The 14,448-nt window shown below is 43.8% G+C and overlaps 2 protein-coding genes across 7 annotated transcripts in view; one reads left to right on the top strand and one right to left on the bottom strand.

Annotated features, from left to right (window-relative positions):
* MYPN (myopalladin) overlaps nt 1-13,312 on the bottom strand; it is a 134,260-nt gene extending 120,948 nt beyond the window's left edge. The window contains exons 1-2 of the mRNA XM_054035201.1: nt 13,228-13,312; nt 2,335-2,487 (exon numbers count right to left, since the gene is read on the bottom strand). The gene's annotated coding sequence lies outside the window, so the exon portion shown is untranslated. The remainder of the gene's footprint in view (nt 1-2,334; nt 2,488-13,227) is intronic.
* Nucleotides 12,361-14,448, top strand: part of HERC4 (HECT and RLD domain containing E3 ubiquitin protein ligase 4) — an 84,896-nt gene continuing 82,808 nt past the window's right edge. For 3 of the 6 annotated variants that reach the window (XM_054035210.1, XM_054035206.1, XM_054035211.1), the window contains exons 1-2: nt 12,361-12,866; nt 14,330-14,430. The gene's annotated coding sequence lies outside the window, so the exon portion shown is untranslated. The other 3 variants (XM_054035207.1, XM_054035209.1, XM_054035208.1) reach the window with 3 other exon arrangements.

Here is a 14,448-nt window from a genome sequence, read left to right as displayed (position 1 = left end):
AGGGAAGGGGCGGAGACTTGGGGGAAGGAGTGGAATGGGGGCGGAGTGAGGGTGGTGTAGGGGCAGAAAGAGGCAGGGGGTGGGCGAGCACCCACCCGGGAGAGGGGAAGTCGGTGCCATAGGGATGAGTGGCCGGCGGGGAGGCGAGTGGTGGGTGGGGGACTGAAGAGGGACGCAGCAAGCCAGCGGCAGGCTGGGGGATGAGGAAGGGCGTGGGGGGGGCCGAGTGGGGAGGTGGCAGGACCTAGGGCAGAGTGGGGGCGGAGCCTGGGAGGAGTGGGGGTGGACTGTGGGCGGGCCCAATGTGTCCCGATATTTTAGTGTGGTGATCTGGTCACCCTAACAGCAAGCTATTCCTGTGCAAAGGAAAGACAGGAAGAATATGGCTGCATCAGGAGCTCTTTAATTATCTGAAAATCAAAAAGGAATCCTATGAAATATGTACAAATTGATAAAGATGAGTACAAACGAATAGCACAAGCATGTAAGGACAAAATCAGAAAGTCTAAGGCACAAATGAGTTACACCTAGCAAGGGACATAAAAGGGAATTAAAGAGGTTCTATAAGTACATTAGAAGCAAGAAAAAGACAAAGTGAAGGTCCACTACTTAGCAGAGAAAGAGAGCTAATAATGGACAACACCATGAAGGCTGAGGTGTTCAATACCTATTTTGCTTCAGTCTTCACTAACATGGTTAATTGTGATCAGATGCTTAATACAATTAATATTAACAATAAGGGGAAAAGAACACAAGACAGAATAGGGAAAAAAACAGCTTAAAGAATATCGAGATAAGTTAGAAGGAATATTGAGATAAGTTAGATGTATTCATTTTGGCAAGACCTGATGAAATTCATCCTAGGATACTTAAGGAATCAGCTGAAGCAATTTTGGGAAAGATGACTGAGGGCGGACCTGATAACAGTCTTCAACTATATGAAGAGCTGTTATAAAGAAAAGATGGTAATCAATTGTTCTCCATGTCCACTGAAGGTAGGACAAGAAGTAATGGGTGTAATCTATACTAAGGGAGATTTAAGTTACCAAGGGAGATTGTGCAGTCCCCATCACTGGAGGCTTTTAAGAACAGGCTAGACAATCTTGTCAGGGATGGTCTACGTATATATGGTCCTGTCTCAGCACAGGGGTTGGACTAGATGACATCTCAAGATCCTTTCCGGCAATACATATGTATGATTCTACATTCGAGGAGTGCCAATTGCACCAAAATTGTTCCTACTAGGTTTGAGTGATGCATGCAGTCATGGGCCTTGTACTTAATTAAATCATGAAAGGTGGGAAACTTTATTGACCATTAGCTCTGCACTAATCAGAATGAACAGAAGACTAGATAGATAGATTCCTTGTTGGCAGACATCCCATCTTTTTGAGAGTTAACTACAGGCAAAACCAATGGGTCTGAATTTAAATATTTTGTTCCTCCTACTTACCGGTACTTATTTTCTTTCTTTCTTTTCTCTCCTTGCCTACTATTACAGGAATAGAGGAATGAATTAGCATGTCCAATAACCACCTGGGCAGAAGGTCATCTGACCTACTACAGTTACCTAGGGGCTGAGATCCCCGCCTCCTAGGACTACCTTGAACCCTCACACTCTGTGCTTCCTTTTTTCACCATTAACCAGTCCAGCACCCATGTCACTCTATGTCCATCCTGCCCTCTTGTAGTCAAACATTACCTCGTGGATTTTCTTCCCCACTTGCAGGTCCAGGGTTGCTCCCACTGGTCAGGTGCTCCCCCACTCCAAACCTCTTCCTGGTGCAGCAACCCTACTATCTACTTCAATTCTCTCTCTGCCGCTCTGTGTTGCTGCCCCCCACTCACCAGATACATACTTTCCCACTTTCATAGAGAATCCTCTCTCCCCAACTGAGTACTCCTTCTAGAAATACAGACTTGATCTCCTGGAAAATGTTTTGCTGGGTGGGAAAACATTAGAAAAAAATCAGCCTGGGGTGTGGGAAAGAAGGGGTGTCATCACAGTATCTCCAGTTTCCACACAAGCATTATTTACTTCCCATCATCTCCAGTCCTGTCTCGTCCCGTGCAGCGCTCCAGTCTGTTAACTCTTGCAGTTCAGCCCCACCCCCTCAGAGAAGAAATCCATCCCTTTTGCTTTTCAGTGAGACTCTTCCTCCTCCTTGCCCCAATCTTTGGGAGAACAGACTCCTCCCTTCTGAATTCACATTCAGACCTTTCCTTCTGCTTTCACAATGAGATAACCTAGCTCCTCCCTAGAACATTTTGGGATAATTAATTACACTAAAACAATCCAGCACAGAAATTTATCAAAAAGCCAACTCTACTCACCATGAAGTGATGTGACCTGCCTGTGTGAGAGCGAGCCTCGGTACAGTGTCCTTCCTGTCCTGTGCCTCTTTGCTTGTCTTAGTGCAGGCTGCTGCCTCCCGGCTTGCTCTTTACGAAGTAGTAAGAAGGCTAATTTTAGGCTGCTTCATCATCCTGCCATGGAAAGACATGGTGTCATGTCAGAATCAGCAGCATGTGGCACTACTTGGAGCAGCTATTTTATAAGCTAAGATTTGTGTTCTCAAATTAGTCTCTGTAGGACAGAAATGATTCAGTTATTGATATAGTATTTCTAGAGCAATGTACTTAAAGCATTACAGATCAGTATTTCATCCTTAAAGAAGTAATCAAGCGAACATTTTAATTACACTTGGATTGATGTCCTATTATCCAACACTTAAGACACTCTGGATACAAAGACTTGGGTCAAAACCTATTGTATGGAATTTTTCTTGTGTTTTTTTAGCACTTAGCCTATTGCCCCATTAATATAATTGAAACATTCATACAATAGGGCAGTGGTCTCCAACCAGTAGATTGCAGACCAGTTGATCACAATAGGGTTGCCAACCCTCCTGCAACCAAAGAGATTGGCTGCTAACAGTCCGGTGGTGCAATGGGGCCAGGGCTGCCTCTGGCTTTTTGGCCGCCCCAAGCAAAAAACAAAAAAACTAACAAAAAAAATGAGGCGGCCAGAACGGCAAAGCAAAAAAAAACCGGCGGCGTGGCCGGAGCACGGGTGCAGGGGGACTGGCGGGGGGGGGGGGGAGGAGGGAGGGAGTGGGCGGGAGAGAGAGAGAAGGGGGCGGCCAGGGCTACAGCAGGGGTGCTGCCACGTGGCCCCTCCCGCTGGTCCGCCTCCTGCTGCCTGCCGCGAGGGCTCCGCTCCGGTCGGCGGGGATGGAAGGAAGAGGACTGCCCTGCAGGGTGCTCTGGTTCTCTGCGCCGCCGCCCCCTACAAGGCAGCCGGAGCAGAACAACAACAACAAAAAAAGCGGCCATGCCACCCTAGGATTGGGCAGAATGCCGCCTCGAACAATCTGCCACCCCAAGCACCAGCTTGCTCAGCTGGTACCTGGAGCCAGCCCTGAGTGGGGCTAAGGCAGGCTCCCTGCCTCTCCTGGCCCTGCGCCACTCCCGGAAGCGGCCGGCATGTCCGGTAGCGGCTCCTGGGTGGGAGGGGCAGGGGGGTCTCTGCGTGCTGTCCTCGCCTGCAGGCACTGCCCCTGCAGCTCCCATTGGCCGGGAACAGGGTAAGCAGTACCCGGCTGGAGCCCACACCCCGAACCCCTCCTGCACCCCAATCCCCAGCCCCAGCCCTGAGACCCCTCCCGCACCCCACATCCCCTCCTGCACTCCAACCCCCTCCCAGAGCCTGCATGCCATCCTGCACCCCAACCCGCTGCCTGAGCCCTGAGCCCCCTCCTGGAGCCAGCACTCTGAACCCCTTCCTGTGCCCCAGCCCTGAGTCCCCTCCTACACCCAAACTCCCTTCCAGAGCCTGCACCCTGAACCCCCTCATGCATCCCAATCCTCTACTCCAGGCTCAGCCCGGAGCCCCTCCCAGACTCAGAACCCCTCAGCCCCAGCCCAGAGCCTGCACCCCCTCCTCCATCCCAACCCCCTGTCCCAGCCCAGTGAAAGTGAGCGAGGGGGGGAGAGCAAGTGACGGAGGGAGGTGGGATGGAGTGAGAGGGGCTGAGCCTCTGAGGAGCGGGGCTGGGAGCATGGCCTCAAGGAAGGGACAGGGCGGGGGCAGGACAAGGGTGTTTGGGTTTGTGTGATTACTGTTATTTCTACATTTTCTTTGAGGTAGATCATTGGTTGCACTTAATTATATTGGCCCCTATGCTGGATGGAAATCAAAGACTATGCATACCAGTAGCATGGTGAACCACTTATCTTCTTCACTGGGATATGATGGAGAATAATTACAAGTTTACAACCTGCTATGGAGATGTAAAGCACTATAGATGTAATGGTTAAATCTGAAATGTTAAAACTTGGGTGTCTAAAGTTAGGCACTTAAATCCATATTTAAGTACCAAAATAATTTGCCTGCTGTTCAGAGGTGCTGATCACCTGCAGTTCCCATTGACTTTAATGGGAGCTACTGGTGCTCAGTACTAGAGCTGTGCAAATAACTGATTTTTCAGTTTGCTGGCAATTCTAAAATAATATATAATAACATAAAGATATATAAAAAGATCATTTTGGGTTGACTCAAAATAACATTTTAAAATTTTTCAGTTAATTGAAAAAGTCCAAAACATTTTGTTTAGGTTCAACAAAACGTTTTGTTTCAATTTCAAAAGTTGTTTTAAATAAAAAAAATCAAAATGTTTTGTTCTGAAAAATGTCAAAATAGAATATTTGCCCTTTTTGGATATTTTTATATGAAAAACTCTGCATAACTGACACAAAGATGCGAAACATTTTGACGTTGCTGAATATCCATTTTTCACTGAAAAAAAGTTTCATCCCCAAAAATTTCACCCAGCTGTATTTTCAGGTTCTCTTGCCATGGTTTTCCAAAACATTTTTCTTTTGCAAGAACTCAAATAAGTAGACATAAGCCTTCAGATGCAGACATACATACATAAATAGCCTCAAATTCCTTTAAACAACATATATACAAAAATGAAAATGCCTGATTATATGTCATTCAGAGCTGGTTAAACAGATCTAGAGGCCCCAGTTGTTCTCTATAGAGGAAAACTAACACAGAGGACAGAAAATTCAGAGAGATTCCCATTGCAATTTCCACCGGGTTGCTCCTGTGAGGGGAGGTGAATTTGCCCTCTTTGTGGAGTAAACAATAGTTTTGGCCCAGTCATCCTAGAGATATGTCAAAGGGCAGGGCCATGGGCACAGAGGCCAGGTACCTACAAGCTCCCTTCTGGCTCTCCCTGGCTCCCTCAAGCTTTGCAGCATCAATGGTTGTGTAAAAACCATGCTGCTAAGGTTCCCCTGCCTATTGAAGCCCCTGGAACCACCTTCCGACAGGTTCCATAATGCAGAGTGACTCCACACTGTAGAAAACAAGAAATCCACTAACCAAGGATTTCCTGCAGGGTTAATAGGGAGAGTGCATATCCCCTAGACTCTCACCATGTATGGATCCCAGCCCAACAAATGGGCTTCCACAAGACCTGAAGAAAAGAGGGTATGATGATACTTGTCTTCCAGCAAAGGCTCTTAGGGCTTTTAATTTCCTCTGCTTGCAACGTGAAATTTGAGACAAAGAGGTTGTGGAAGAATGCCTTTGAAAGGCATTTGAGTCCAACTGCTTATTTCTCAGGCCATTGAGCAAGAAGTGTTGAACTATAAGGCCCAAGAAAGGAAAATCTCCCAAGATAACCAGTGAAACAAACTCAAAATATTGCTTTGATTTTGATTTTGTTTAAATCTACACCCAAATCATTACTTACTCATATTTCCTGGTGGCACATTACATGGAAATTGTGAGATATCCCAATATTAAATTATAATTTCCGTTTAATGAACAACTACATGTATTGCAAAAGAGATGTGACATTTTGGGGATAAATTAATGTATTTTCATACCCAACTCCTCCTTCCTCAGCACATTTAAGCAAATTACAGGGAAATATTTTTCCTTGCAGGAATTGTACCAACTGTAATAATATGATCCTTTATCTTCAAATACAAGTATACATCTCCACCCACTGGTCAGAGGACATATTACATGTGAGTGTTAATATTTAAAATTTACCTCACATTGTGATTCTTTACATTTAATATCCTGGTGCTCTCATATATTGTACTGAAGCAAAAGAAACATGACTAAACCCAGCAACACAGAGAATGAAAACATGATGAATAGACAAAATATATATATTTCATCTAAGTAAACACTGCTAGTTTTAGGATAATGAGAATGGTAAATGTGAATCAGTCACACTTTCTTTAAAATGAGACACCTATATCATTGTTACCCTGAAAGTGCTGAATCATTTTGGCTTTAATCAAATTTGTAAATATATAATTTTCTTTATAAATGAACTGCATCTTTTTAGTTTTAACCCTCAATACTAAAACCAGAGGAACCCTCACTGCTAGAGAAATTTTGCTGAGTCCCTGCCTGGCTGGATGCATGAGAGAGATTTTAGTTTGGGCTAGAACAAGAATATTGAAGAGAAAAGACCATACACCAATTTATATTTTCTGTTTTCTTATTTTTTTAGATGTCACATAGAAAAGCAAAACAAAAGTGTCAAATCCCACCAGTGGAGTCTTTCACAATAGTTTGAGAAAGGCTGCTGTAAAGAGTACCTATATGCTGGCCTTACTCACAGAACCCTGAAACATAGACCTGCTGAGGAGAGATTTTTCTGACTTCTGGGAAAGAAAATTTGCATTACAGACACTGTTCCCCCATTATATGCCCCTAATCTCAGTTGCAGTGGGTTTTGCTTCCATCTGCCCACACAAGGAGAAGAGACCATCAGTTCCATGGAATTTCCCAAGCAAATCCTACAAAAACAGCGAGTATTTATGCTCAGTAACAATATATCACCAGAACATTTTGTTGCTCCCACTGAAAATGCAGTTGATATATATGTTTAGTATAACAGATGATTGTTTTTAGAACTCTCAAACTAAGTTTGCAAGTTCAAAACTATATGATTAACTGGAGGCCAAATTGTCCCTTAAATGTGAGAAAAAACAATTTAGGTATAAAAAAATCTCTGTCCATTTCCACTTGCAGAATTTTCTCTAAGTAATCCCATTAACAGGGTATAATTCTGCCCTTATGCAACTGACTGTGGACTGAGCCTCCTAAATCTATGGCTGTCCCCAGATCCTAGAGCTCTCTGGAGATCCATGGAAGCCCAGAGCTTACGCACTACCTCCTGCTACTGTGTAGTGGCTCAGACAAATGCAAATTTATGATAACTAATGGTCTGAAAAAATCTATTTTTACCTTCTACTTCCATTTCTGTGTTCTTGGCCTGACCTTCTCCCTACCTTTACAGCTCTGTGGAGAGGATTCCATGGGTCATGAGAAAGGGGAAAATGCATAAAGCTGAGTCTCTTCCCACTTCTGCACCTGAGGGGAGATGCATTAGAGCTGAGTCCCCTCTACCTGTGGAAATAGAGAGCATGATCCAGTCCTTGAGAATTTATTTTTATTAGGATTAATTTATGATTGCTGATTTGGAAATATGATAACATAATAACATACAATTATAGTAGTAGCAACATTTGTATCCATGGTAGGTTTTTATATCTCTTTGCAGTCAATTGGCTCAAAGACAGAATACAGAATATTTCCATGGAATGCATTTTGTGAGATGGTTAATTGCATTGTGACTGACTAACATAGCACATTTGCCAAATCCAGACAATTTTTGAGCATTTATTCCTCATCTTCCCTACCACTGATACTTCTTACAAGTACTGGGTGGGTTCATAACAAGTATTGTCTGATAGGCTTTCCTGAATAACTATGATTCCATCAACACACACTTCTGTTATCTCATAAGGACAAAATGTGCCGCCTGGATCCCTCCTGCACTTTTTTGATTGTGTGTCCTTCTGGTGGGTCAAATTAGACTATATGCCCTACTTTATACTTTTAATTACAAGTAATATATTCACTAGGTAAGATATAACATAAAATAGATTTATGTAAATTGGTATTTACAAACAGAGGAACAAAAGCAACACACACAAAAACATGGATAATTCCAAAAGGGCCAACGAGTCAAACTTTCTTCTCATTTACATCAGGGCAAATGTGTTGAAGTCAAGAGGGTTGTAATAATATAAGTGAGGGGCGAATTTGGTTCAGTATGATGCTATTTAGAGTCAGAAGAGATAAACTCTCTTCATTTCCTCAGTGCTTACAGATAGATACATGTGCTTTCAGTACCATAGACCTTCTACCAATTACTCAGACAGCAGATCTATAAATCAGTTCTTGCCTGTTGGGGAAATTCTGCAGAATCAAAGGGGTTCACTGATGTCCAGTACACCTTCTCTACATCTCATTCCCCAAATTGAAGGCCAAGCCCAACCTTTGTTGGCTCAAATCAACTCCAGTATTTTTTCCTGTCACCAGATTCCCTGTAATCTGGCCTCACATCCCTTAGGTCTTTAGGATCTCCTTGTGCTCATACTGACCACAATCATCTATTTCACAGAACCTTATGGGGAAGAGATTGCTAGCCCTTTCCCATGAGCTGGTGCTTGGAACATTTTCTTTCCTGACAGCCTTCTTTGTGTTCAGAGCTCAGGTTTCTTCTCCAGGGCTCCTAACACTGCTTATGCTCACGAACAGTGTATACAGCCAGTATAGATAACATCACAAAATAAAGATTAACCAGAATATAAATATAACTAGGCAAACATTGCTTAAAGTGTAGTTAAACAGCCTCTCGGTTTAGTTAATTGTGATATTGAAAACACAGTTTGAACACTAAAGCCTGACATTTTAGAAAGTCAACTGTCTTTTCAGTATCCCAGGAAGGTGTGCCTGTTCTCCAGTCAGATTTTCATGTTCCAAGAAGTCTCTCAGGCCTTGTCCACACACACAGTTGCACTGGTTTAACTAAAGATGTGATATTGAACCAGTTTCATGAAACTGGTGCAACTGTGTTGTGGTACTCTCCTCAGGGTACCCAGAACCATAAGCCATTGTGTTACCTCTCTGCCTCAGCAGAAGTGATCTTTGCTGGGGCTTCAACTGTGTATCACTCCCTGCCACACCAGTCCTGTGGGCCTTGTCAGCAAACTCCTTGAGACTCTGCCAATTTTTACCTTGCCTTGCAGGTAACACTTAATGAACCCCCGTTCCCCAGAGACATCCCTCTGACTGGACACTCACAGAAATTATTAAGTTTGCTGCCTTCAAAGAGACAGCCTGTTAGTGTAGTTGAGGACTCACACTTTAATTCAATATAACAGCACTGAGATGGTTTATTGTGAAATTAAGAATAAGTTTATTAATAAAGAACATAGATTTAAGTGATATTAAGCAAGAGAAAAGGACACTTATAATTACAAACAAAACACACTTTCTGGTCTCCGAGCCTTAAATGTAGCAGCTACAGTCTTTTCCTAAACAGCTTTCTCACTGACATTAAGATACCAGCATTACTAGTTCTTGCAGCAGGAAGATCCAATGTTCACAGAATCAGAAGGTTCTGTCTCCTTTCCCCCTAAGTGACAGATAACTAGAATGAATTTTTGCTCTCCTTATACTTCCTGAAGTCCATTGTTTTTGTCTCAAGAGCCAGGAAGACCTCCCGGGGGTTCAGGCTCCTGTGTGTTCCCCAATCAGGCCCTGATACTGTTTCCCCTGCCACTTGTTAGTTTGATTGCTTTATTTACCTCTTGTACTTTCATTGTCCTCTGCCTGTAATCAAGCCAGGCAGATGGGTAAAATCCACATTCCTTTGTCTAAGGCAGGCTAGTTTGTCTACTGCCCCCAAAATATATTTTAACAACATATTTCCAGCACACATACATTACTCTTTATAAATAACCCGTATATACATCACACAATGATATTCATGACCAGTGTGTCACCAGTTGTCAGAATATTTTGCCAAATAGTGTTTTGTAAGGTATCATATGACAACAGTGTGTTGAGTGTGACCTTTGCCAATTGGCATAAGGGGGTTGTTAGGGTCACGTATTTGTATGAACACTTTTACATCAGTTTAAATAACAGGGGCAAGCTAAACTGCTGTAAGCTGTTTAAACTGATATGAGTGTTTATACACAAGATTGCACATGGTGCAACATGACACTATTAGTTAACCTGATGCAACTTCTTTGGGCAGTAGACAAGCCTTAAATCCAGAGTCAAATCCCATTATATTTCCCTATATAACTGAAGACACCCTCCTTTTATAGTTCCCAGAGGGTTTGTGTGCCCAGGCATTAAAAGTAATTCATTCTCATTAACTTAATCCCCCAGTTTAGAAATCAGTTCACAATTATAAATGTATTTTAAGATCATTAAACAAACTTGTTTAATTTTTTCCGTTTTTATTCTCCTAATTTGCATGGATGCATATTGGTGCACTTGAAAGATCTTTTGTCCATTTCCAAGGACTCTTTCGAATACACAAACCTTGTATATGCAAACCATTTAAGAAGTCTATTATTTAACTTTAAGACATTGATGCCTGTGAAAGTGTCTCCATCTCACTTTACTTCTTTTAGCATATTAATGACATAAACTTAGGGCTTTATGTTTTGTGGCTGATTATCAGGTAGTAAAACAAATAGAACTCATTGGACAACCAAAGCATTGTCATACTCTCATTCTAGAACTTCTCCATAGACCAAATGTACTGGGGGTGGGGGGGATTTACCATGATGACCCCTGTTGCCTGTTCTGAAATATCTGAGAACGGTAGAGACATGGTAATGGCCCATCATAGCCAATGGTGGATCATCACCTCAACTCAAAGAGTAAATTGTCTGGATTGATTTGTAATAGATTTTGCATACCAAAATAGATATTGGTATGAAATTAGTCTGATCAAGGTAGACTTTATATTTTCTTAAATTAATGTTATTCTTGTAATTCTCTTCCTATTGCATACAGGGGACAATGGAGGAATTCTCTTTAGGCTAATTTAACACCTGAATATTTATACATATATTGTTCACAGATTGTATAACCTATTGGAAAAATGTGTTGCATAATCTTTCAAAAGCAGAGAGTTAAATTAATTATGTACAAGATAGATATTTATCTGAGGATTGTTAAATAGATTACTAATTATTTTTAATATTTAACATGATCTTGACCTGCTAGGTCAAGGGAAGTAGAAAGGGTTTCCTTACCTTCTCCACGGACCTTTATATGATCATCACTGTGGGGGATCCCATCTAGGCCAGCAAATTATAGCTGACTTTGTAAAATGCTGAGCTGCAACGTGCAAGCCTGAAAGGATCTGACACTACAAATTGCAGCCTGGCTTAATGTATCTTGGATGAAATTGCTGAAAGCTATAGTGCTACCAATACACTGTGATTCAGGGGATGGATTAATTTTAATATTTATACTAGAGGACCACACATGTATTTCATTGCTTAGATAGGCCAAACTGTACACCCAGCCAGGTCCTTGCTCCCACTATGGCCAGGTCCCTCATCCTGCCCCACACTTAGGTAAGATTCAAGAACCCTACTGATTTTGGTGAAAATTGGAAAAGCCTGATTTCTAATGATTTCCACCAGTATTACACCTTTGGGCATGAGTGGCTAGCCAATATTCAGGGGCTTGCAGATTGTTTCTATGAGGAGGAGAAACTGATGATAGATATTTCTTGTATGCAATCCTGTTTATTTACAAAGAAAGTACACAAAGTCCTGTTTCCCAGAACACAGTATGAATCAAACAGGGGGCAGTTTCCTTACTCACAGCTCCAAGCCTCTTTCCAAACAGCATTCTGCCCCCAAAGTTCCCTATCCTTGTTTTCTCACAGGGCTTCATTTCCAGGCCTTCTTTTGCTGTGTCTAGGGCTCCCTTGCTGCCTTTTCTCTGAACGTCTGTGATGTTTCTGCTGCTACTCTCCCAAACAACAGTATAGGAAATTGACAATAAGTTAATTTTATATAACCCAAATAACACAGCATTACTTATTATTGATAGTTATATGGTTACCTAACTATATCAATTATTTTCCTCTGTAAAGGCAATTTCAACCTTTTCTTTAGGGCATCTAGTGTCATGGGGGCAAAGTTCATTTGAGTCCTGTGAGTATTTGCTTCCATGTTCATACATACTTTGAAAACCATATGATATAGTGTAGTACATCTGATTCTGTTTGTTTTCATGAGCTTCTGTAAACTGTTATCTACCTGAATAGCATCCTTAAGTAAGTCTTGACACGGCGATTTTACGTCAGCCTGACCACACGTTTCTCTCTAATCATGACAATTAGCTGATATTGTATCTTGAACATGTAGGAATCACAGATCTGGGACATTCACCAGGACCCTGTCTTCTTCCTCCCTTGTCCGCTTTCACCGAGTCTGAGAAGTATGAACAAAACGTTGTTCGGAGGTAAAATCGTTTGAAAGCTGGATATTGACCGCGCCCAGTACAAGTGAGTTTCAGGGGGCTCTCGGAAGAGGCAGTCCCCGAGGCACTGGGGGGCTCCGGCCCAAGGATTTCCGGTACAGTTTGCTCACTTTACCAGCAGCTATTTATTCAAAAAGCCAACGCTGCAAACTCATCCTGGGCTCCGGGGTCGCCCTTTCTGTGCGGGGCCGGGCCTGGGACCGGAAGCTGGGGCGAACGGGAGAGGGAGCCCTGTCCTCGCCCCGAGTGGAAGCGGTGGGGCCGCTCTGAGCAGGGTCTCTCCGCGCCCGCCCCACTGACGGGGGAGGCGGGAGCGAGTCCCCCGCTCCACGCGCGGGGCGAGGCGCATGCGCAGTGCGGAAGCCTCGCCGGACCCGCGGTGCTAGAGGCCTGTCACTTCTTCCTGGTGCTGCCTCCTCGCTGGAGCAGGATCCCCTCGGGCCTGTGACCCGGCTCTCCGGTGAGTTCCACCGGTGCGTGAGGCTCGTTAGCCGGTCCTGGCGCTGCCGCCGGGGCGAGGGTGCGCTGGGGGGCCGGGCCTGGCGGTTGGGACCGGGCTCCGCTCTGTGAGTGTCGGGCGCCGGGCTGGCGTGTGGCCCCGTGCCGGCCCCGGTGGGAGGGGCAGGGGCTGAGCTCTGCGGTAGCGGCTGCCGAGCCCTGCAGTGCTCCAGGGGCGGTAGTTACAGCGCAGTGGGACCGGCGCCCTGCCCTGCGGCACGCACACAGCGGGACGGGCACCCGCCTCCTCTGAGCCCTGCAGGGCCGGCATCCGGCCCAGTACGGCCCGTGCCCCGTGGGCGGCGCCCGGGCATTTCACTCACCGCCCCAAATTGCGCTAGACCCTTGGCCATCTCCGCTTGCGGGACCAGGCTCCACCGCGATTTCCCTGTGTGCGGCAGGAGCCAGCTGGGGGCCGCCCCTCGGGGGTGGCTGGTGTTCCGTTTCTTCCCTTCTGCTGCGAGTGGGGGCGTGATGGACTGCGCAGTTTGTATTGGTGGGTGGTTTTGAACAGACCTGAAAGATCTAGACTTCTCTGAGCATTATAAGATCTCTGGGGTCTGTTTGACAAGCAGGAGTTGGTATCAGCAGGCTTGCCCAAAATTTGCGTGCACCTAGTTTTATCTACAGTAAAGGTGTGTTTCATTGATCCGTTGTGTGTTGATTGTAAAGCAGTCTGGGCTCTTTCAGGCTGAAAGGTACTGTATACAATAAATGTTCTGCATGGGATGTTTGAAAATGGGATTCAGAATTTGTCAATGTTTCCATGAATGCAGAATGTTGCCTACAAGAAGAAGAAAGGAGAATTATAGTCTATACTGTAGCCTTTGAAGCTGCTATGTTTATGCTGTAGTTTTTCAGAGCTCTTCACTGTGTGTACAGCAAGTAAACATAATTCACTAAAGCATACTGGAATTTTCCAGTCTCTTCCTTTGGCCCCATCATTATTTCTTGCTCTAGAAAAGTAGGAGGTTGCTTTCCCCCATCTTTCCCATTTGTTCCTTGTCAGTATCATACTGTTTTTAGTGGATGTCTCAATAAATAGTGACTCAGACTTGAAAATAAAATGCATGGAGATTCATGACGACTTGCTAGAAAATAAATGCCTTTCAGATCCTTGGCTGGAACCATAACAGAAGTGCAGAACACTACTATTAAGTACTGAAATTCTCTACATTTCATAAATATTTTCCTGCAGAATAATAAAGTTAGGGTTTAAATTACATTTCTAGTTAAGTGAAAGATTAGAATACCTTTTTCCTTTTAAATTAAAGTTTTTAGACTTGATTGTTCTGCAGTCTATTCTGGTAAAAAGCTAATTAATTTGTGGATTTTTTTCCTTTTCCACCAGCTGTGAAGAGTATTTGATTGTGGAAACCTTGGATCACTACGATTGTATATCTGTTCTATTCTTTTGTGTTACAGGTTGAAACTCGTATGGCAGCCATTTATATGGATCTGTGATGGATCTATAACTATGTCCCAAGTCAAGCCAACGTCATTTTGAGCATCCTCTTCTGAATGTGGTAGGATAATAAGTTACT

The sequence above is a fragment of the Malaclemys terrapin genome, chromosome 7 (genome assembly GCF_027887155.1).
Source record: "Malaclemys terrapin pileata isolate rMalTer1 chromosome 7, rMalTer1.hap1, whole genome shotgun sequence".
NCBI lineage: Eukaryota > Metazoa > Chordata > Testudines > Emydidae > Malaclemys > Malaclemys terrapin.
The sequence above is the reverse complement of the archived record's forward strand: the minus strand, read 5'-3'. Positions and strand labels throughout refer to the sequence as shown.